This window comes from Schistocerca americana, chromosome 8 (genome assembly GCF_021461395.2).
Source record: "Schistocerca americana isolate TAMUIC-IGC-003095 chromosome 8, iqSchAmer2.1, whole genome shotgun sequence".
Lineage (NCBI taxonomy): Eukaryota > Metazoa > Arthropoda > Insecta > Orthoptera > Acrididae > Schistocerca > Schistocerca americana.
This window is the reverse complement of record NC_060126.1, coordinates 94870670-94890813: the sequence shown is the minus strand read 5'-3', so window position 1 is coordinate 94890813 and position 20144 is coordinate 94870670. Positions and strand designations below refer to the sequence as shown.

General features: G+C 51.1%; 47 non-coding genes across 47 annotated transcripts; 20 read left to right on the top strand and 27 right to left on the bottom strand.

The window, feature by feature from the left end:
• Positions 1-23: 23 nt before the first annotated feature.
• Trnai-uau lies at positions 24-115 on the bottom strand. Its single transcript is given in 2 exon segments — positions 24-59; positions 78-115. It is a non-coding gene; the product is annotated as a tRNA-Ile (tRNA).
• Positions 116-493: 378 nt separating this feature from the next.
• Positions 494-566, top strand: Trnar-acg. The gene has a single exon. It is a non-coding gene; the product is annotated as a tRNA-Arg (tRNA).
• Positions 567-853: 287 nt separating this feature from the next.
• Trnam-cau lies at positions 854-925 on the top strand. The gene has a single exon. It is a non-coding gene; the product is annotated as a tRNA-Met (tRNA).
• Positions 926-1170: 245 nt separating this feature from the next.
• Trnad-guc lies at positions 1171-1242 on the bottom strand. Its single transcript has one exon. It is a non-coding gene; the product is annotated as a tRNA-Asp (tRNA).
• A 286-nt stretch (positions 1243-1528) lies between these two features.
• On the bottom strand, positions 1529-1620 carry Trnai-uau. Its single transcript is given in 2 exon segments — positions 1529-1564; positions 1583-1620. It is a non-coding gene; the product is annotated as a tRNA-Ile (tRNA).
• Positions 1621-1998: 378 nt separating this feature from the next.
• Positions 1999-2071, top strand: Trnar-acg. Its single transcript has one exon. It is a non-coding gene; the product is annotated as a tRNA-Arg (tRNA).
• Positions 2072-2358: 287 nt separating this feature from the next.
• On the top strand, positions 2359-2430 carry Trnam-cau. The gene has a single exon. It is a non-coding gene; the product is annotated as a tRNA-Met (tRNA).
• A 245-nt stretch (positions 2431-2675) lies between these two features.
• Trnad-guc lies at positions 2676-2747 on the bottom strand. The gene has a single exon. It is a non-coding gene; the product is annotated as a tRNA-Asp (tRNA).
• Positions 2748-2854: 107 nt separating this feature from the next.
• Trnad-guc lies at positions 2855-2926 on the bottom strand. The gene has a single exon. It is a non-coding gene; the product is annotated as a tRNA-Asp (tRNA).
• A 107-nt stretch (positions 2927-3033) lies between these two features.
• Trnai-uau lies at positions 3034-3125 on the bottom strand. The gene is given in 2 exon segments: positions 3034-3069; positions 3088-3125. It is a non-coding gene; the product is annotated as a tRNA-Ile (tRNA).
• Positions 3126-3503: 378 nt separating this feature from the next.
• On the top strand, positions 3504-3576 carry Trnar-acg. The gene has a single exon. It is a non-coding gene; the product is annotated as a tRNA-Arg (tRNA).
• Positions 3577-3863: 287 nt separating this feature from the next.
• On the top strand, positions 3864-3935 carry Trnam-cau. The gene has a single exon. It is a non-coding gene; the product is annotated as a tRNA-Met (tRNA).
• A 245-nt stretch (positions 3936-4180) lies between these two features.
• Trnad-guc lies at positions 4181-4252 on the bottom strand. The gene has a single exon. It is a non-coding gene; the product is annotated as a tRNA-Asp (tRNA).
• Positions 4253-4538: 286 nt separating this feature from the next.
• Positions 4539-4630, bottom strand: Trnai-uau. Its single transcript is given in 2 exon segments — positions 4539-4574; positions 4593-4630. It is a non-coding gene; the product is annotated as a tRNA-Ile (tRNA).
• A 378-nt stretch (positions 4631-5008) lies between these two features.
• Trnar-acg lies at positions 5009-5081 on the top strand. The gene has a single exon. It is a non-coding gene; the product is annotated as a tRNA-Arg (tRNA).
• A 287-nt stretch (positions 5082-5368) lies between these two features.
• Positions 5369-5440, top strand: Trnam-cau. Its single transcript has one exon. It is a non-coding gene; the product is annotated as a tRNA-Met (tRNA).
• Positions 5441-5685: 245 nt separating this feature from the next.
• Trnad-guc lies at positions 5686-5757 on the bottom strand. The gene has a single exon. It is a non-coding gene; the product is annotated as a tRNA-Asp (tRNA).
• Positions 5758-5864: 107 nt separating this feature from the next.
• On the bottom strand, positions 5865-5936 carry Trnad-guc. Its single transcript has one exon. It is a non-coding gene; the product is annotated as a tRNA-Asp (tRNA).
• A 5266-nt stretch (positions 5937-11202) lies between these two features.
• On the top strand, positions 11203-11275 carry Trnar-acg. Its single transcript has one exon. It is a non-coding gene; the product is annotated as a tRNA-Arg (tRNA).
• Positions 11276-11562: 287 nt separating this feature from the next.
• Trnam-cau lies at positions 11563-11634 on the top strand. Its single transcript has one exon. It is a non-coding gene; the product is annotated as a tRNA-Met (tRNA).
• A 245-nt stretch (positions 11635-11879) lies between these two features.
• Trnad-guc lies at positions 11880-11951 on the bottom strand. The gene has a single exon. It is a non-coding gene; the product is annotated as a tRNA-Asp (tRNA).
• A 107-nt stretch (positions 11952-12058) lies between these two features.
• Trnad-guc lies at positions 12059-12130 on the bottom strand. The gene has a single exon. It is a non-coding gene; the product is annotated as a tRNA-Asp (tRNA).
• A 107-nt stretch (positions 12131-12237) lies between these two features.
• On the bottom strand, positions 12238-12329 carry Trnai-uau. The gene is given in 2 exon segments: positions 12238-12273; positions 12292-12329. It is a non-coding gene; the product is annotated as a tRNA-Ile (tRNA).
• Positions 12330-12707: 378 nt separating this feature from the next.
• Trnar-acg lies at positions 12708-12780 on the top strand. Its single transcript has one exon. It is a non-coding gene; the product is annotated as a tRNA-Arg (tRNA).
• Positions 12781-13067: 287 nt separating this feature from the next.
• Positions 13068-13139, top strand: Trnam-cau. Its single transcript has one exon. It is a non-coding gene; the product is annotated as a tRNA-Met (tRNA).
• Positions 13140-13384: 245 nt separating this feature from the next.
• Positions 13385-13456, bottom strand: Trnad-guc. Its single transcript has one exon. It is a non-coding gene; the product is annotated as a tRNA-Asp (tRNA).
• Positions 13457-13563: 107 nt separating this feature from the next.
• Positions 13564-13635, bottom strand: Trnad-guc. The gene has a single exon. It is a non-coding gene; the product is annotated as a tRNA-Asp (tRNA).
• Positions 13636-13742: 107 nt separating this feature from the next.
• On the bottom strand, positions 13743-13834 carry Trnai-uau. Its single transcript is given in 2 exon segments — positions 13743-13778; positions 13797-13834. It is a non-coding gene; the product is annotated as a tRNA-Ile (tRNA).
• Positions 13835-14212: 378 nt separating this feature from the next.
• On the top strand, positions 14213-14285 carry Trnar-acg. Its single transcript has one exon. It is a non-coding gene; the product is annotated as a tRNA-Arg (tRNA).
• A 287-nt stretch (positions 14286-14572) lies between these two features.
• On the top strand, positions 14573-14644 carry Trnam-cau. The gene has a single exon. It is a non-coding gene; the product is annotated as a tRNA-Met (tRNA).
• A 245-nt stretch (positions 14645-14889) lies between these two features.
• Positions 14890-14961, bottom strand: Trnad-guc. Its single transcript has one exon. It is a non-coding gene; the product is annotated as a tRNA-Asp (tRNA).
• Positions 14962-15068: 107 nt separating this feature from the next.
• Positions 15069-15140, bottom strand: Trnad-guc. Its single transcript has one exon. It is a non-coding gene; the product is annotated as a tRNA-Asp (tRNA).
• Positions 15141-15247: 107 nt separating this feature from the next.
• On the bottom strand, positions 15248-15339 carry Trnai-uau. Its single transcript is given in 2 exon segments — positions 15248-15283; positions 15302-15339. It is a non-coding gene; the product is annotated as a tRNA-Ile (tRNA).
• A 378-nt stretch (positions 15340-15717) lies between these two features.
• Positions 15718-15790, top strand: Trnar-acg. Its single transcript has one exon. It is a non-coding gene; the product is annotated as a tRNA-Arg (tRNA).
• Positions 15791-16077: 287 nt separating this feature from the next.
• Trnam-cau lies at positions 16078-16149 on the top strand. The gene has a single exon. It is a non-coding gene; the product is annotated as a tRNA-Met (tRNA).
• A 245-nt stretch (positions 16150-16394) lies between these two features.
• Trnad-guc lies at positions 16395-16466 on the bottom strand. Its single transcript has one exon. It is a non-coding gene; the product is annotated as a tRNA-Asp (tRNA).
• Positions 16467-16573: 107 nt separating this feature from the next.
• Trnad-guc lies at positions 16574-16645 on the bottom strand. The gene has a single exon. It is a non-coding gene; the product is annotated as a tRNA-Asp (tRNA).
• A 107-nt stretch (positions 16646-16752) lies between these two features.
• Positions 16753-16844, bottom strand: Trnai-uau. The gene is given in 2 exon segments: positions 16753-16788; positions 16807-16844. It is a non-coding gene; the product is annotated as a tRNA-Ile (tRNA).
• A 378-nt stretch (positions 16845-17222) lies between these two features.
• Trnar-acg lies at positions 17223-17295 on the top strand. The gene has a single exon. It is a non-coding gene; the product is annotated as a tRNA-Arg (tRNA).
• A 287-nt stretch (positions 17296-17582) lies between these two features.
• Trnam-cau lies at positions 17583-17654 on the top strand. Its single transcript has one exon. It is a non-coding gene; the product is annotated as a tRNA-Met (tRNA).
• A 245-nt stretch (positions 17655-17899) lies between these two features.
• On the bottom strand, positions 17900-17971 carry Trnad-guc. Its single transcript has one exon. It is a non-coding gene; the product is annotated as a tRNA-Asp (tRNA).
• Positions 17972-18078: 107 nt separating this feature from the next.
• Positions 18079-18150, bottom strand: Trnad-guc. Its single transcript has one exon. It is a non-coding gene; the product is annotated as a tRNA-Asp (tRNA).
• A 577-nt stretch (positions 18151-18727) lies between these two features.
• Trnar-acg lies at positions 18728-18800 on the top strand. Its single transcript has one exon. It is a non-coding gene; the product is annotated as a tRNA-Arg (tRNA).
• Positions 18801-19087: 287 nt separating this feature from the next.
• On the top strand, positions 19088-19159 carry Trnam-cau. The gene has a single exon. It is a non-coding gene; the product is annotated as a tRNA-Met (tRNA).
• A 245-nt stretch (positions 19160-19404) lies between these two features.
• On the bottom strand, positions 19405-19476 carry Trnad-guc. The gene has a single exon. It is a non-coding gene; the product is annotated as a tRNA-Asp (tRNA).
• A 107-nt stretch (positions 19477-19583) lies between these two features.
• On the bottom strand, positions 19584-19655 carry Trnad-guc. The gene has a single exon. It is a non-coding gene; the product is annotated as a tRNA-Asp (tRNA).
• Positions 19656-19762: 107 nt separating this feature from the next.
• Positions 19763-19854, bottom strand: Trnai-uau. The gene is given in 2 exon segments: positions 19763-19798; positions 19817-19854. It is a non-coding gene; the product is annotated as a tRNA-Ile (tRNA).
• Positions 19855-20144: the final 290 nt, after the last annotated feature.

The window sequence follows — 20144 nt, the reverse complement described above, 5'->3', positions numbered from 1 at the left end:
ACAGCTGCTATGAAATAAAAGTATGCCCCAGGTGAGGCTCGAACTCACAACCCCGGCATTGCTCACGGCTACTGCCTTATAAGTACCGTGCGCTAACCAATTGCGCCACTGGGGCTACAACACGGCGCTCTCAGTTAGCGGTATTCACTTTGCTGCAAACCAGTGGTGGCCACAGAAACATACGATCGCCACCTGATGCCATACTGCGACTTTGGCACCTGACTACCAATGCTTCGTGCTATTCTTGTTTCATATGCTACGCTTACATGCATATCAACCGGCTCTCGTCGTCGAGAAAACGCGGGAAAACGCGCGCCTTGCCTTCTGCTACCTGTCGAACAGCGAGAGCAGATGCGTGGCAAGCTCTAAGCTCTGCAGGCGCACTGCGGCCACGCAGCTGCACGAAAGGTACCTTCCTTGGGAGCTTGCTCAGCCATGGAGAACACGTTTCTTAGCGAATTGCACTTGTCTCGTAGAAAGAAGTGCTGCCATTGGCCCTGTGGCGCAACGGATAACGCGTCTGACTACGGATCAGAAGATTCCAGGTTCGAATCCTGGCAGGGTCAGCATTTTGTTAGTTGCCGACGCGTAGCTGGGCAGTGGATTTCGTATGTCGCCGCATCGTGGAGTGCTTTGTTGCTCCTGTGCATCTCGCAGCTGCATGTCGAGTCGATCGTGGTAAATATCGCTGCCTGCAAGCGTCAGCGTAGCGTCAGTCGAGCAAAGTCGAGACAAGTCAAGCTGAGAGCTGTAGGAGATGATACGCAATTAAATACAGGCGTGTGAAAGCGACGCAGACAACACTTTCCAAGTGTCCCACGTCACGTGGCGAAGAGCGGGCGCAAGCCTAGCCAGCAGAGTGGCGCAGTGGAAGCGTGCTGGGCCCATAACCCAGAGGTCCGTGGATCGAAACCACGCTCTGCTAAAATTATTTATTTTGCGGACTGCGTCGAGCTCGATTATTACGCCCACAGCGTGGGCTGGGGTGCTTTGACTCAGCGTTAACAGCAAACCCCGTAATTCTGAAGTGTGAAGAATGCGAGAACCACTTCCTAAGATGTAGCATTTTTTAAGATTTCGCGCCAACTACACTCCACGATCGCAAAGTTAATGCTCTTACGACCCCCATACGGGCAACACTCGAACAGGTTTGTGAGATAAAAATCGCACCTCCCCGGCGGGGAATCGAACCCCGGTCTCCCGCGTGACAGGCGGGGATACTAACCACTATACTACCGAGGATGCGCTGTAGGCAGGTGCCCTTGTGCGAGAGATATGGTGCTAGTAGCCGCAAACGTCCTACACTAAGTTCGGCGAGTGATAGAGCAGCAATTAAAAATCGGATGTGCCTCCCCGGCGGGGAACCGAACCCCGGTCTCCCGCGTGACGTGCGGGGATACTAACCACTATACTACCGAGGAAGACGCAGCTAGCGTCTCGAATGCACAATTATGTTACTCAAATAGCTGATACATCTCAAACCTAGCCTCCTGTTGCTGTCAGAGACAGCTGCTATGAAATAAAAGTATGCCCCAGGTGAGGCTCGAACTCACAACCCCGGCATTGCTCACGGCTACTGCCTTATAAGTACCGTGCGCTAACCAATTGCGCCACTGGGGCTACAACACGGCGCTCTCAGTTAGCGGTATTCACTTTGCTGCAAACCAGTGGTGGCCACAGAAACATACGATCGCCACCTGATGCCATACTGCGACTTTGGCACCTGACTACCAATGCTTCGTGCTATTCTTGTTTCATATGCTACGCTTACATGCATATCAACCGGCTCTCGTCGTCGAGAAAACGCGGGAAAACGCGCGCCTTGCCTTCTGCTACCTGTCGAACAGCGAGAGCAGATGCGTGGCAAGCTCTAAGCTCTGCAGGCGCACTGCGGCCACGCAGCTGCACGAAAGGTACCTTCCTTGGGAGCTTGCTCAGCCATGGAGAACACGTTTCTTAGCGAATTGCACTTGTCTCGTAGAAAGAAGTGCTGCCATTGGCCCTGTGGCGCAACGGATAACGCGTCTGACTACGTATCAGAAGATTCCAGGTTCGAATCCTGGCAGGGTCAGCATTTTGTTAGTTGCCGACGCGTAGCTGGGCAGTGGATTTCGTATGTCGCCGCATCGTGGAGTGCTTTGTTGCTCCTGTGCATCTCGCAGCTGCATGTCGAGTCGATCGTGGTAAATATCGCTGCCTGCAAGCGTCAGCGTAGCGTCAGTCGAGCAAAGTCGAGACAAGTCAAGCTGAGAGCTGTAGGAGATGATACGCAATTAAATACAGGCGTGTGAAAGCGACGCAGACAACACTTTCCAAGTGTCCCACGTCACGTGGCGAAGAGCGGGCGCAAGCCTAGCCAGCAGAGTGGCGCAGTGGAAGCGTGCTGGGCCCATAACCCAGAGGTCCGTGGATCGAAACCACGCTCTGCTAAAATTATTTATTTTGCGGACTGCGTCGAGCTCGATTATTACGCCCACAGCGTGGGCTGGGGTGCTTTGACTCAGCGTTAACAGCAAACCCCGTAATTCTGAAGTGTGAAGAATGCGAGAACCACTTCCTAAGATGTAGCATTTTTTAAGATTTCGCGCCAACTACACTCCACGATCGCAAAGTTAATGCTCTTACGACCCCCATACGGGCAACACTCGAACAGGTTTGTGAGATAAAAATCGCACCTCCCCGGCGGGGAATCGAACCCCGGTCTCCCGCGTGACAGGCGGGGATACTAACCACTATACTACCGAGGATGCGCTGTAGGCAGGTGCCCTTGTGCGAGAGATATGGTGCTAGTAGCCGCAAACGTCCTACACTAAGTTCGGCGAGTGATAGAGCAGCAATTAAAAATCGGATGTGCCTCCCCGGCGGGGAATCGAACCCCGGTCTCCCGCGTGACAGGCGGGGATACTAACCACTATACTACCGAGGAAGACGCAGCTAGCGTCTCGAATGCACAATTATGTTACTCAAATAGCTGATACATCTCAAACCTAGCCTCCTGTTGCTGTCAGAGACAGCTGCTATGAAATAAAAGTATGCCCCAGGTGAGGCTCGAACTCACAACCCCGGCATTGCTCACGGCTACTGCCTTATAAGTACCGTGCGCTAACCAATTGCGCCACTGGGGCTACAACACGGCGCTCTCAGTTAGCGGTATTCACTTTGCTGCAAACCAGTGGTGGCCACAGAAACATACGATCGCCACCTGATGCCATACTGCGACTTTGGCACCTGACTACCAATGCTTCGTGCTATTCTTGTTTCATATGCTACGCTTACATGCATATCAACCGGCTCTCGTCGTCGAGAAAACGCGGGAAAACGCGCGCCTTGCCTTCTGCTACCTGTCGAACAGCGAGAGCAGATGCGTGGCAAGCTCTAAGCTCTGCAGGCGCACTGCGGCCACGCAGCTGCACGAAAGGTACCTTCCTTGGGAGCTTGCTCAGCCATGGAGAACACGTTTCTTAGCGAATTGCACTTGTCTCGTAGAAAGAAGTGCTGCCATTGGCCCTGTGGCGCAACGGATAACGCGTCTGACTACGTATCAGAAGATTCCAGGTTCGAATCCTGGCAGGGTCAGCATTTTGTTAGTTGCCGACGCGTAGCTGGGCAGTGGATTTCGTATGTCGCCGCATCGTGGAGTGCTTTGTTGCTCCTGTGCATCTCGCAGCTGCATGTCGAGTCGATCGTGGTAAATATCGCTGCCTGCAAGCGTCAGCGTAGCGTCAGTCGAGCAAAGTCGAGACAAGTCAAGCTGAGAGCTGTAGGAGATGATACGCAATTAAATACAGGCGTGTGAAAGCGACGCAGACAACACTTTCCAAGTGTCCCACGTCACGTGGCGAAGAGCGGGCGCAAGCCTAGCCAGCAGAGTGGCGCAGTGGAAGCGTGCTGGGCCCATAACCCAGAGGTCCGTGGATCGAAACCACGCTCTGCTAAAATTATTTATTTTGCGGACTGCGTCGAGCTCGATTATTACGCCCACAGCGTGGGCTGGGGTGCTTTGACTCAGCGTTAACAGCAAACCCCGTAATTCTGAAGTGTGAAGAATGCGAGAACCACTTCCTAAGATGTAGCATTTTTTAAGATTTCGCGCCAACTACACTCCACGATCGCAAAGTTAATGCTCTTACGACCCCCATACGGGCAACACTCGAACAGGTTTGTGAGATAAAAACCGCACCTCCCCGGCGGGGAATCGAACCCCGGTCTCCCGCGTGACAGGCGGGGATACTAACCACTATACTACCGAGGATGCGCTGTAGGCAGGTGCCCTTGTGCGAGAGATATGGTGCTAGTAGCCGCAAACGTCCTACACTAAGTTCGGCGAGTGATAGAGCAGCAATTAAAAATCGGATGTGCCTCCCCGGCGGGGAATCGAACCCCGGTCTCCCGCGTGACGTGCGGGGATACTAACCACTATACTACCGAGGAAGACGCAGCTAGCGTCTCGAATGCACAATTATGTTACTCAAATAGCTGATACATCTCAAACCTAGCCTCCTGTTGCTGTCAGAGACAGCTGCTATGAAATAAAAGTATGCCCCAGGTGAGGCTCGAACTCACAACCCCGGCATTGCTCACGGCTACTGCCTTATAAGTACCGTGCGCTAACCAATTGCGCCACTGGGGCTACAACACGGCGCTCTCAGTTAGCGGTATTCACTTTGCTGCAAACCAGTGGTGGCCACAGAAACATACGATCGCCACCTGATGCCATACTGCGACTTTGGCACCTGACTACCAATGCTTCGTGCTATTCTTGTTTCATATGCTACGCTTACATGCATATCAACCGGCTCTCGTCGTCGAGAAAACGCGGGAAAACGCGCGCCTTGCCTTCTGCTACCTGTCGAACAGCGAGAGCAGATGCGTGGCAAGCTCTAAGCTCTGCAGGCGCACTGCGGCCACGCAGCTGCACGAAAGGTACCTTCCTTGGGAGCTTGCTCAGCCATGGAGAACACGTTTCTTAGCGAATTGCACTTGTCTCGTAGAAAGAAGTGCTGCCATTGGCCCTGTGGCGCAACGGATAACGCGTCTGACTACGTATCAGAAGATTCCAGGTTCGAATCCTGGCAGGGTCAGCATTTTGTTAGTTGCCGACGCGTAGCTGGGCAGTGGATTTCGTATGTCGCCGCATCGTGGAGTGCTTTGTTGCTCCTGTGCATCTCGCAGCTGCATGTCGAGTCGATCGTGGTAAATATCGCTGCCTGCAAGCGTCAGCGTAGCGTCAGTCGAGCAAAGTCGAGACAAGTCAAGCTGAGAGCTGTAGGAGATGATACGCAATTAAATACAGGCGTGTGAAAGCGACGCAGACAACACTTTCCAAGTGTCCCACGTCACGTGGCGAAGAGCGGGCGCAAGCCTAGCCAGCAGAGTGGCGCAGTGGAAGCGTGCTGGGCCCATAACCCAGAGGTCCGTGGATCGAAACCACGCTCTGCTAAAATTATTTATTTTGCGGACTGCGTCGAGCTCGATTATTACGCCCACAGCGTGGGCTGGGGTGCTTTGACTCAGCGTTAACAGCAAACCCCGTAATTCTGAAGTGTGAAGAATGCGAGAACCACTTCCTAAGATGTAGCATTTTTTAAGATTTCGCGCCAACTACACTCCACGATCGCAAAGTTAATGCTCTTACGACCCCCATACGGGCAACACTCGAACAGGTTTGTGAGATAAAAATCGCACCTCCCCGGCGGGGAATCGAACCCCGGTCTCCCGTGTGACAGGCGGGGATACTAACCACTATACTACCGAGGATGCGCTGTAGGCAGGTGCCCTTGTGCGAGAGATATGGTGCTAGTAGCCGCAAACGTCCTACACTAAGTTCGGCGAGTGATAGAGCAGCAATTAAAAATCGGATGTGCCTCCCCGGCGGGGAATCGAACCCCGGTCTCCCGCGTGACAGGCGGGGATACTAACCACTATACTACCGAGGAAGACGCAGCTAGCGTCTCGAATGCACAATTATGTTACTCAAATAGCTGATACATCTCAAACCTAGCCTCCTGTTGCTGTCAGAGACAGCTGCTATGAAATAAAAGTATGCCCCAGGTGAGGCTCGAACTCACAACCCCGGCATTGCTCACGGCTACTGCCTTATAAGTACCGTGCGCTAACCAATTGCGCCACTTTTTTTTTTTTTTTTTTTTTTTTTTTTTTTTTTTTTTTTTTTTTTTTTTTTTTTTTTTGCCTCCCTTCTCCCCTTACAGCCCTCCTTGCGCTCTCCATGAATGCCTTCCTTGGCGAGCTTCTTCAGCTATATTCAAATGAAATCAAAGTCTCCAGATTCACTGGCATCGTACAACAGTACACAAAAGGAATTCAATTTCTTCGGGATTACAAGGAGCTCATTGCTTCGTCTTCTTTGGAATATAAGTGCCAACGAAGATTAGAAATCTTTCTCAAAACCAAGAAGAGAGAAAGAAAAAAAAAAAAAATAAATAAATAAATAAATGAAATAAAAGGATGTCGCTTCCCTCAAAAAACAAATAATGAGGAATAAGAAAGAAAAGAAAACTTCAGGTTCTTCAAGCGCCATAGGCGAAATGATAACGAAAATAGTAGTCACTGTTGACTTGTACCTGGGAACTTCATCATGGAAATGGTGACAGGAATCGCGGATATACTTTAGAATCACCCAATTCCCTGTTTCTCAAACAGGATTGTTAACATATTGCCAAAATCCCTCTTAATGTGTGGGAACTGGTTTCTTCGCCAATATGCCGTTGCCATATAAGCAGTAAAGGCAGTAATATTGTCTTCTCCGTGTTGGGTCATGACGTAATTGACAAAATGTCCCAGCATCCACATAACAGTATTGTTTTTCGTTTTGGGGTAAAACCGTGTATCAGGCCACAGGAGGATATCAGTCGTATAAAGACTTTCAGTGCTACGTGTGAGCAGCGCCAATCGTTTCCGCACCCAATGCCAGTTGAACTGATGCCCGCAGCAAGTAAACCTGTGCCTCAGAGTGTCTACTAATCCACATTTGAGGCAGTTGTCAGTAGCACTTAAGCCAATGCGGTTGAGTTTTTCGTTGGTTGGAATAAGATTGTGGACAACTTTATACCAGGCGGAAAGCACATCGGAAGAATGAATTTTGAGAGTAATATTGGTCCACACTGCCGTCCAGACGATTCTTGGGTAGTGCATTTCAATTGTATTTGGAGCTTCGTACTTCTGCCACTGAGCAATTAAGAACACTGTCGTGAGACAAGGACTTGTGGAAACACTGTCACCTAAGTAACTAATTTCGAGGTAATAAACACCGACATGTTGCAATTGAAAGTTTAGTTTCCCGATGTCAATTGGCGGTTTCATACATTTTGGGCGAACAATGCGAAACAGCTTCGATGTGATAGTATGGGGCATCGTGGTAATTATCGCAGTTGTTCGTTTTATATAGAGTGCCGTCGCCTTGCGACGGATATCATTGAGTTGCAGGCCCCCAGCTTGCACTGACTTAGACAGTGTGGTATAGGTTAACTTAAAAATATGACCGAGCCACACAAACCTGCTGGACAAACGCATGATCTTATGGGCTTGCATTTTGGGAAGAGGGAACACCTGAGCGACATAATAAGCTTTACAGAGTATGTATGTATTCAAAATCCTGATCTTCTGGAGGATATTTGTCGATCGCCAGGTGTTTTCCACTATAGCTCCCTGTATTCGATTTGCAGTAAGTTTCCAGTTTTTAGCTGCCATACGTAAAGGACACCTATCGATGATGATTCCCAGAGCAACATGTTGTTCGACGATCTGTGCCCACGGTATAGCAAGAGATTCGAAGCCCCGTAAGCTAAGAACCTTACATTTACCCTCACTGAGTTTCGCTCCAGACGCAGTGCTGTAAGTATCAATCTCAGCCCGCAGTTGGGCCACTTCAGACTCATGACGTAGGATAACAGCAACATCATCGGCGTAAGCCCTCACAGTAAGATTGCTCCCTAAGACAGAAAGCCCAGTTAATGTGATACACAATCTCTTCAGAAATGGCTCGAGCGACAAAACAAAGAGCGACATCGACAACGGACTGCCTTGCGGTACACCTCGTCGTATACCAACAGCTTGTGTCAGCTGACCGTTAACGGTGATCCTAGCAGTAATGCCTGTGATCATATGCCGAATGACTGCCACAGCTCGTTCTTCGAGTCCAATTCGTTGCAGGATGCGTTCTAAATAGTGATGACTAACGCGGTCAAAAGCTTTGCAAAAGTCAAGAAAAAGGAAAGCACATTTGATGTTGGTTACGGCCGCTACTGAAATAACGTCTCTGTACTCCGCAACCGGAGTCATAATGGATCTCCCTGGAAGGCAAGACTGATGTGAATGAATAACTTTCCCAAGGATGGGGGTCATTCTGCTATTAATCGCTCGGGCAATCGTTTTATAATCAAAGTTCAATAATGTGATTGGACGGAGATTATCAACTCGCTTGTGACCAGTTCTCTTCGGGACTAAAACAATTCTACCCACCTTGAACTCGGCAGGAAGAGGACCACCACTCATGACTTCATTAACAATTTCAGTAAAAGTACCACCAAGGACATTCCAGAATTTGATATAAAATTCCTTGGGCAAACCATCAGGACCAGGCGATTTAAAGGAAGGCGACTTGGAGATCAAGGCTAAAACTTCCTCAGGAGTGAAGTCCGATAAAAAGTCGACATTGTCAGCAGGAGTAATCGCCCTATCAAAAACATTGACCACTGCACTGACAGCAGGTTCATTGACAATTTCACTGGAATACAGTCGTTGGAAATGTTGGTGAATTTCACTAATAATGGCCGCTTGAGTAGAGAGTAATTCCCCATTATCCCTTTCCAAAACATCAATGAAAGCCCTGCGGCGGCGCGAGAAATGCTTAAATAAATGGTACATAGATGTCATTTCGTCGGCTAAAACAGATTTAGGTTTGGATTTAACTTTCAGACCTTCCAATTGTTGACGCTTCAAGCTGACAAGTTTAGCCTTGACACGTTGAATTGATGGAAAGTTAGTGTTGGTCGCAGTGGATGAATCATACAGTTGTCGCAGCACAGTGTAGTAAAACTCAAAGGTCCTCTTGAAGGCGCGTGCTTTCTGAGCACTATAATAAATGAGACTTTTTCGAAGCTTTGGTTTCGCAACAGCGGTCCACCACATCGCTTTAGTCGGATAAAAAGTGATGGAACGCAAACAAGTTTCCCACACATGCCTGATAACGTCAAATAACTCAGCGTCCGCCAGATGCGATATGTTTAACATCCACGGGGAACGAAATAATTTGGTAGGCTGTCGATTTAAGTGAACCGTTGCCGTAAAAGCGCAATGGTCGGTAAAACTAGCCGGGATTACGTCAACCGCTAGGAGTCTGTCACTGATACAGTCCGATAGATAAATTCTATCCAGACGGCTGCATGAAGTAACGGTGAAAAAAGTGAATTTAACTAAAGTAGGATACTTCAGTTCCCAAGCATCTTTCAGCTTAATATTCTTAACGAGCTCGTGCAGTTCTTTACAGTAGTTAAAATTAGGGGACTGATCGTTTTTACGTAGAACACAGTTGAAGTCACCTCCTATTATCAGGTTTTGAGGACTGCTCCTCAACAGATACGTAACATCCTCCTTATAAAAACGTGACCGTTCGAATTTGTTGCTGTTGCCTGATGGGGCATATAAATTAACAAGGGTTACATCAAAAATTTTACAGCTCACTCCTCGACCGGAATCTAGAAACTCGATCTCCCCAACTGGAATGCCTTCCCGTAATAAAAGTGCGGTACCTGTACTTTCCTCAGGAGCAACGTTTGATATGGTTTTAAAACCAGAGATGAAGAGATTTAAAACAGTAACTTCCTGCAACAACACAATATCAGCGTCAGATTCGTATAGAAACTGCTGTAGGGCCGCAATTTTGAGATCAGATCGAATCTTATTTATGTTCAGGGAGACGAATTTGTACGCTTGTGCCATTATTACAGTGAGGTACGTAAAGGGTCACTAAACAACACTGGTCGCATTACAAGGGCATAGAGACTTCGGAATGGTCTGCATTGTCGGGAGGATCACGAACAGTCACTTGTGTGTCGTTGGGTTTGTTTTTCTTCCGTACTGCGTTGACGTTCGGTTGAACTTTGGTCCTACTACGTGCTCTGCTAGGGAACACATCGGCAGACGGAGGTGTGGGAGGGTCCTGAGTGACTTCGCAATCCATAACGTGCTGTGACGCCTCAACCATCTGATCTGCGGAAAGAACTGACTCAGAAGGTGGACAAGTTTGTTTGTTGTCACTAGCACGAACTTCGTGTTTGTGTGTAGACGGACTTTGACTTCCGTCAGTTTGTACACAAGTACTGCCTGCCTCGGTATGCTTATCGGAAGCACGCGCTTGTTGTGATTCGGCCTGTGGTGACGTCGCGACTTCAGGCGGCGGGCTCGGCTGTTGTGGTGCCAAAGCTGCCTGTACGTCACTCGGAATGACGTCAATAGCCGCAGCGTCGACAGCTGCGTGCGACGGTTCAGAAAAACTTGAGTCAGTAACCGTAACCGGCATCTCTTTTGGGACGTCGAGTTCTAATTCCTGGAGAGCCTCGTCCGGACTATCATCATCACACGTTCTTCGCCGTTTGTGGCTCAGCAGCTGCACGTCAGATTTGGAGGCAGGCGTATCTGTAACCGGTTTGGAAGGAAAGGGTGGAAAGTCGGCAACAGGCAAACCAGGCTCCGGGGGCAATATTTCACTATCACGAGGGCGGTCGATGTCCGTGATTGGTGGCTCCCTAACAAGATCAGCCAATGTCAACTTTTTACGCTGTTCCAAAGTACTTTTGCCACTGGGGCTACAACACGGCGCTCTCAGTTAGCGGTATTCACTTTGCTGCAAACCAGTGGTGGCCACAGAAACATACGATCGCCACCTGATGCCATACTGCGACTTTGGCACCTGACTACCAATGCTTCGTGCTATTCTTGTTTCATATGCTACGCTTACATGCATATCAACCGGCTCTCGTCGTCGAGAAAACGCGGGAAAACGCGCGCCTTGCCTTCTGCTACCTGTCGAACAGCGAGAGCAGATGCGTGGCAAGCTCTAAGCTCTGCAGGCGCACTGCGGCCACGCAGCTGCACGAAAGGTACCTTCCTTGGGAGCTTGCTCAGCCATGGAGAACACGTTTCTTAGCGAATTGCACTTGTCTCGTAGAAAGAAGTGCTGCCATTGGCCCTGTGGCGCAACGGATAACGCGTCTGACTACGGATCAGAAGATTCCAGGTTCGAATCCTGGCAGGGTCAGCATTTTGTTAGTTGCCGACGCGTAGCTGGGCAGTGGATTTCGTATGTCGCCGCATCGTGGAGTGCTTTGTTGCTCCTGTGCATCTCGCAGCTGCATGTCGAGTCGATCGTGGTAAATATCGCTGCCTGCAAGCGTCAGCGTAGCGTCAGTCGAGCAAAGTCGAGACAAGTCAAGCTGAGAGCTGTAGGAGATGATACGCAATTAAATACAGGCGTGTGAAAGCGACGCAGACAACACTTTCCAAGTGTCCCACGTCACGTGGCGAAGAGCGGGCGCAAGCCTAGCCAGCAGAGTGGCGCAGTGGAAGCGTGCTGGGCCCATAACCCAGAGGTCCGTGGATCGAAACCACGCTCTGCTAAAATTATTTATTTTGCGGACTGCGTCGAGCTCGATTATTACGCCCACAGCGTGGGCTGGGGTGCTTTGACTCAGCGTTAACAGCAAACCCCGTAATTCTGAAGTGTGAAGAATGCGAGAACCACTTCCTAAGATGTAGCATTTTTTAAGATTTCGCGCCAACTACACTCCACGATCGCAAAGTTAATGCTCTTACGACCCCCATACGGGCAACACTCGAACAGGTTTGTGAGATAAAAATCGCACCTCCCCGGCGGGGAATCGAACCCCGGTCTCCCGCGTGACAGGCGGGGATACTAACCACTATACTACCGAGGATGCGCTGTAGGCAGGTGCCCTTGTGCGAGAGATATGGTGCTAGTAGCCGCAAACGTCCTACACTAAGTTCGGCGAGTGATAGAGCAGCAATTAAAAATCGGATGTGCCTCCCCGGCGGGGAATCGAACCCCGGTCTCCCGCGTGACAGGCGGGGATACTAACCACTATACTACCGAGGAAGACGCAGCTAGCGTCTCGAATGCACAATTATGTTACTCAAATAGCTGATACATCTCAAACCTAGCCTCCTGTTGCTGTCAGAGACAGCTGCTATGAAATAAAAGTATGCCCCAGGTGAGGCTCGAACTCACAACCCCGGCATTGCTCACGGCTACTGCCTTATAAGTACCGTGCGCTAACCAATTGCGCCACTGGGGCTACAACACGGCGCTCTCAGTTAGCGGTATTCACTTTGCTGCAAACCAGTGGTGGCCACAGAAACATACGATCGCCACCTGATGCCATACTGCGACTTTGGCACCTGACTACCAATGCTTCGTGCTATTCTTGTTTCATATGCTACGCTTACATGCATATCAACCGGCTCTCGTCGTCGAGAAAACGCGGGAAAACGCGCGCCTTGCCTTCTGCTACCTGTCGAACAGCGAGAGCAGATGCGTGGCAAGCTCTAAGCTCTGCAGGCGCACTGCGGCCACGCAGCTGCACGAAAGGTACCTTCCTTGGGAGCTTGCTCAGCCATGGAGAACACGTTTCTTAGCGAATTGCACTTGTCTCGTAGAAAGAAGTGCTGCCATTGGCCCTGTGGCGCAACGGATAACGCGTCTGACTACGGATCAGAAGATTCCAGGTTCGAATCCTGGCAGGGTCAGCATTTTGTTAGTTGCCGACGCGTAGCTGGGCAGTGGATTTCGTATGTCGCCGCATCGTGGAGTGCTTTGTTGCTCCTGTGCATCTCGCAGCTGCATGTCGAGTCGATCGTGGTAAATATCGCTGCCTGCAAGCGTCAGCGTAGCGTCAGTCGAGCAAAGTCGAGACAAGTCAAGCTGAGAGCTGTAGGAGATGATACGCAATTAAATACAGGCGTGTGAAAGCGACGCAGACAACACTTTCCAAGTGTCCCACGTCACGTGGCGAAGAGCGGGCGCAAGCCTAGCCAGCAGAGTGGCGCAGTGGAAGCGTGCTGGGCCCATAACCCAGAGGTCCGTGGATCGAAACCACGCTCTGCTAAAATTATTTATTTTGCGGACTGCGTCGAGCTCGATTATTACGCCCACAGCGTGGGCTGGGGTGCTTTGACTCAGCGTTAACAGCAAACCCCGTAATTCTGAAGTGTGAAGAATGCGAGAACCACTTCCTAAGATGTAGCATTTTTTAAGATTTCGCGCCAACTACACTCCACGATCGCAAAGTTAATGCTCTTACGACCCCCATACGGGCAACACTCGAACAGGTTTGTGAGATAAAAATCGCACCTCCCCGGCGGGGAATCGAACCCCGGTCTCCCGTGTGACAGGCGGGGATACTAACCACTATACTACCGAGGATGCGCTGTAGGCAGGTGCCCTTGTGCGAGAGATATGGTGCTAGTAGCCGCAAACGTCCTACACTAAGTTCGGCGAGTGATAGAGCAGCAATTAAAAATCGGATGTGCCTCCCCGGCGGGGAATCGAACCCCGGTCTCCCGCGTGACAGGCGGGGATACTAACCACTATACTACCGAGGAAGACGCAGCTAGCGTCTCGAATGCACAATTATGTTACTCAAATAGCTGATACATCTCAAACCTAGCCTCCTGTTGCTGTCAGAGACAGCTGCTATGAAATAAAAGTATGCCCCAGGTGAGGCTCGAACTCACAACCCCGGCATTGCTCACGGCTACTGCCTTATAAGTACCGTGCGCTAACCAATTGCGCCACTGGGGCTACAACACGGCGCTCTCAGTTAGCGGTATTCACTTTGCTGCAAACCAGTGGTGGCCACAGAAACATACGATCGCCACCTGATGCCATACTGCGACTTTGGCACCTGACTACCAATGCTTCGTGCTATTCTTGTTTCATATGCTACGCTTACATGCATATCAACCGGCTCTCGTCGTCGAGAAAACGCGGGAAAACGCGCGCCTTGCCTTCTGCTACCTGTCGAACAGCGAGAGCAGATGCGTGGCAAGCTCTAAGCTCTGCAGGCGCACTGCGGCCACGCAGCTGCACGAAAGGTACCTTCCTTGGGAGCTTGCTCAGCCATGGAGAACACGTTTCTTAGCGAATTGCACTTGTCTCGTAGAAAGAAGTGCTGCCATTGGCCCTGTGGCGCAACGGATAACGCGTCTGACTACGGATCAGAAGATTCCAGGTTCGAATCCTGGCAGGGTCAGCATTTTGTTAGTTGCCGACGCGTAGCTGGGCAGTGGATTTCGTATGTCGCCGCATCGTGGAGTGCTTTGTTGCTCCTGTGCATCTCGCAGCTGCATGTCGAGTCGATCGTGGTAAATATCGCTGCCTGCAAGCGTCAGCGTAGCGTCAGTCGAGCAAAGTCGAGACAAGTCAAGCTGAGAGCTGTAGGAGATGATACGCAATTAAATACAGGCGTGTGAAAGCGACGCAGACAACACTTTCCAAGTGTCCCACGTCACGTGGCGAAGAGCGGGCGCAAGCCTAGCCAGCAGAGTGGCGCAGTGGAAGCGTGCTGGGCCCATAACCCAGAGGTCCGTGGATCGAAACCACGCTCTGCTAAAATTATTTATTTTGCGGACTGCGTCGAGCTCGATTATTACGCCCACAGCGTGGGCTGGGGTGCTTTGACTCAGCGTTAACAGCAAACCCCGTAATTCTGAAGTGTGAAGAATGCGAGAACCACTTCCTAAGATGTAGCATTTTTTAAGATTTCGCGCCAACTACACTCCACGATCGCAAAGTTAATGCTCTTACGACCCCCATACGGGCAACACTCGAACAGGTTTGTGAGATAAAAATCGCACCTCCCCGGCGGGGAATCGAACCCCGGTCTCCCGCGTGACAGGCGGGGATACTAACCACTATACTACCGAGGATGCGCTGTAGGCAGGTGCCCTTGTGCGAGAGATATGGTGCTAGTAGCCGCAAACGTCCTACACTAAGTTCGGCGAGTGATAGAGCAGCAATTAAAAATCGGATGTGCCTCCCCGGCGGGGAATCGAACCCCGGTCTCCCGCGTGACAGGCGGGGATACTAACCACTATACTACCGAGGAAGACGCAGCTAGCGTCTCGAATGCACAATTATGTTACTCAAATAGCTGATACATCTCAAACCTAGCCTCCTGTTGCTGTCAGAGACAGCTGCTATGAAATAAAAGTATGCCCCAGGTGAGGCTCGAACTCACAACCCCGGCATTGCTCACGGCTACTGCCTTATAAGTACCGTGCGCTAACCAATTGCGCCACTGGGGCTACAACACGGCGCTCTCAGTTAGCGGTATTCACTTTGCTGCAAACCAGTGGTGGCCACAGAAACATACGATCGCCACCTGATGCCATACTGCGACTTTGGCACCTGACTACCAATGCTTCGTGCTATTCTTGTTTCATATGCTACGCTTACATGCATATCAACCGGCTCTCGTCGTCGAGAAAACGCGGGAAAACGCGCGCCTTGCCTTCTGCTACCTGTCGAACAGCGAGAGCAGATGCGTGGCAAGCTCTAAGCTCTGCAGGCGCACTGCGGCCACGCAGCTGCACGAAAGGTACCTTCCTTGGGAGCTTGCTCAGCCATGGAGAACACGTTTCTTAGCGAATTGCACTTGTCTCGTAGAAAGAAGTGCTGCCATTGGCCCTGTGGCGCAACGGATAACGCGTCTGACTACGGATCAGAAGATTCCAGGTTCGAATCCTGGCAGGGTCAGCATTTTGTTAGTTGCCGACGCGTAGCTGGGCAGTGGATTTCGTATGTCGCCGCATCGTGGAGTGCTTTGTTGCTCCTGTGCATCTCGCAGCTGCATGTCGAGTCGATCGTGGTAAATATCGCTGCCTGCAAGCGTCAGCGTAGCGTCAGTCGAGCAAAGTCGAGACAAGTCAAGCTGAGAGCTGTAGGAGATGATACGCAATTAAATACAGGCGTGTGAAAGCGACGCAGACAACACTTTCCAAGTGTCCCACGTCACGTGGCGAAGAGCGGGCGCAAGCCTAGCCAGCAGAGTGGCGCAGTGGAAGCGTGCTGGGCCCATAACCCAGAGGTCCGTGGATCGAAACCACGCTCTGCTAAAATTATTTATTTTGCGGACTGCGTCGAGCTCGATTATTACGCCCACAGCGTGGGCTGGGGTGCTTTGACTCAGCGTTAACAGCAAACCCCGTAATTCTGAAGTGTGAAGAATGCGAGAACCACTTCCTAAGATGTAGCATTTTTTAAGATTTCGCGCCAACTACACTCCACGATCGCAAAGTTAATGCTCTTACGACCCCCATACGGGCAACACTCGAACAGGTTTGTGAGATAAAAATCGCACCTCCCCGGCGGGGAATCGAACCCCGGTCTCCCGTGTGACAGGCGGGGATACTAACCACTATACTACCGAGGATGCGCTGTAGGCAGGTGCCCTTGTGCGAGAGATATGGTGCTAGTAGCCGCAAACGTCCTACACTAAGTTCGGCGAGTGATAGAGCAGCAATTAAAAATCGGATGTGCCTCCCCGGCGGGGAATCGAACCCCGGTCTCCCGCGTGACAGGCGGGGATACTAACCACTATACTACCGAGGAAGACGCAGCTAGCGTCTCGAATGCACAATTATGTTACTCAAATAGCTGATACATCTCAAACCTAGCCTCCTGTTGCTGTCAGAGACAGCTGCTATGAAATAAAAGTATGCCCCAGGTGAGGCTCGAACTCACAACCCCGGCATTGCTCACGGCTACTGCCTTATAAGTACCGTGCGCTAACCAATTGCGCCACTGGGGCTACAACACGGCGCTCTCAGTTAGCGGTATTCACTTTGCTGCAAACCAGTGGTGGCCACAGAAACATACGATCGCCACCTGATGCCATACTGCGACTTTGGCACCTGACTACCAATGCTTCGTGCTATTCTTGTTTCATATGCTACGCTTACATGCATATCAACCGGCTCTCGTCGTCGAGAAAACGCGGGAAAACGCGCGCCTTGCCTTCTGCTACCTGTCGAACAGCGAGAGCAGATGCGTGGCAAGCTCTAAGCTCTGCAGGCGCACTGCGGCCACGCAGCTGCACGAAAGGTACCTTCCTTGGGAGCTTGCTCAGCCATGGAGAACACGTTTCTTAGCGAATTGCACTTGTCTCGTAGAAAGAAGTGCTGCCATTGGCCCTGTGGCGCAACGGATAACGCGTCTGACTACGGATCAGAAGATTCCAGGTTCGAATCCTGGCAGGGTCAGCATTTTGTTAGTTGCCGACGCGTAGCTGGGCAGTGGATTTCGTATGTCGCCGCATCGTGGAGTGCTTTGTTGCTCCTGTGCATCTCGCAGCTGCATGTCGAGTCGATCGTGGTAAATATCGCTGCCTGCAAGCGTCAGCGTAGCGTCAGTCGAGCAAAGTCGAGACAAGTCAAGCTGAGAGCTGTAGGAGATGATACGCAATTAAATACAGGCGTGTGAAAGCGACGCAGACAACACTTTCCAAGTGTCCCACGTCACGTGGCGAAGAGCGGGCGCGAGCCTAGCCAGCAGAGTGGCGCAGTGGAAGCGTGCTGGGCCCATAACCCAGAGGTCCGTGGATCGAAACCACGCTCTGCTAAAATTATTTATTTTGCGGACTGCGTCGAGCTCGATTATTACGCCCACAGCGTGGGCTGGGGTGCTTTGACTCAGCGTTAACAGCAAACCCCGTAATTCTGAAGTGTGAAGAATGCGAGAACCACTTCCTAAGATGTAGCATTTTTTAAGATTTCGCGCCAACTACACTCCACGATCGCAAAGTTAATGCTCTTACGACCCCCATACGGGCAACACTCGAACAGGTTTGTGAGATAAAAATCGCACCTCCCCGGCGGGGAATCGAACCCCGGTCTCCCGCGTGACAGGCGGGGATACTAACCACTATACTACCGAGGATGCGCTGTAGGCAGGTGCCCTTGTGCGAGAGATATGGTGCTAGTAGCCGCAAACGTCCTACACTAAGTTCGGCGAGTGATAGAGCAGCAATTAAAAATCGGATGTGCCTCCCCGGCGGGGAATCGAACCCCGGTCTCCCGCGTGACAGGCGGGGATACTAACCACTATACTACCGAGGAAGACGCAGCTAGCGTCTCGAATGCACAATTATGTTACTCAAATAGCTGATACATCTCAAACCTAGCCTCCTGTTGCTGTCAGAGACAGCTGCTATGAAATAAAAGTATGCCCCAGGTGAGGCTCGAACTCACAACCCCGGCATTGCTCACGGCTACTGCCTTATAAGTACCGTGTGCTAACCAATTGGGCCACTGGGGCTACAACACGGTGCTCTCAGTTAGCGGTATTCACTTTGCTGCAAACCAGTGGTGGCCACAGAAACATACGATCGCCACCTGATGCCATACTGCGACTTTGGCACCTGACTACCAATGCTTCGTGCTATTCTTGTTTCATATGCTACGCTTACATGCATATCAACCGGCTCTCGTCGTCGAGAAAACGCGGGAAAACGCGCGCCTTGCCTTCTGCTACCTGTCGAACAGCGAGAGCAGATGCGTGGCAAGCTCTAAGCTCTGCAGGCGCACTGCGGCCACGCAGCTGCACGAAAGGTACCTTCCTTGGGAGCTTGCTCAGCCATGGAGAACACGTTTCTTAGCGAATTGCACTTGTCTCGTAGAAAGAAGTGCTGCCATTGGCCCTGTGGCGCAACGGATAACGCGTCTGACTACGGATCAGAAGATTCCAGGTTCGAATCCTGGCAGGGTCAGCATTTTGTTAGTTGCCGACGCGTAGCTGGGCAGTGGATTTCGTATGTCGCCGCATCGTGGAGTGCTTTGTTGCTCCTGTGCATCTCGCAGCTGCATGTCGAGTCGATCGTGGTAAATATCGCTGCCTGCAAGCGTCAGCGTAGCGTCAGTCGAGCAAAGTCGAGACAAGTCAAGCTGAGAGCTGTAGGAGATGATACGCAATTAAATACAGGCGTGTGAAAGCGACGCAGACAACACTTTCCAAGTGTCCCACGTCACGTGGCGAAGAGCGGGCGCAAGCCTAGCCAGCAGAGTGGCGCAGTGGAAGCGTGCTGGGCCCATAACCCAGAGGTCCGTGGATCGAAACCACGCTCTGCTAAAATTATTTATTTTGCGGACTGCGTCGAGCTCGATTATTACGCCCACAGCGTGGGCTGGGGTGCTTTGACTCAGCGTTAACAGCAAACCCCGTAATTCTGAAGTGTGAAGAATGCGAGAACCACTTCCTAAGATGTAGCATTTTTTAAGATTTCGCGCCAACTACACTCCACGATCGCAAAGTTAATGCTCTTACGACCCCCATACGGGCAACACTCGAACAGGTTTGTGAGATAAAAATCGCACCTCCCCGGCGGGGAATCGAACCCCGGTCTCCCGCGTGACAGGCGGGGATACTAACCACTATACTACCGAGGATGCGCTGTAGGCAGGTGCCCTTGTGCGAGAGATATGGTGCTAGTAGCCGCAAACGTCCTACACTAAGTTCGGCGAGTGATAGAGCAGCAATTAAAAATCGGATGTGCCTCCCCGGCGGGGAATCGAACCCCGGTCTCCCGCGTGACAGGCGGGGATACTAACCACTATACTACCGAGGAAGACGCAGCTAGCGTCTCGAATGCACAATTATGTTACTCAAATAGCTGATACATCTCAAACCTAGCCTCCTGTTGCTGTCAGAGACAGCTGCTATGAAATAAAAGTATGCCCCAGGTGAGGCTCGAACTCACAACGCCGGCATTGCTCACGGCTACTGCCTTATAAGTACCGTGCGCTAACCAATTGCGCCACTGGGGCTACAACACGGCGCTCTCAGTTAGCGGTATTCACTTTGCTGCAAACCAGTGGTGGCCACAGAAACATACGATCGCCACCTGATGCCATACTGCGACTTTGGCACCTGACTACCAATGCTTCGTGCTATTCTTGTTTCATATGCTACGCTTACATGCATATCAACCGGCTCTCGTCGTCGAGAAAACGCGGGAAAACGCGCGCCTTGCCTTCTGCTACCTGTCGAACAGCGAGAGCAGATGCGTGGCAAGCTCTAAGCTCTGCAGGCGCACTGCGGCCACGCAGCTGCACGA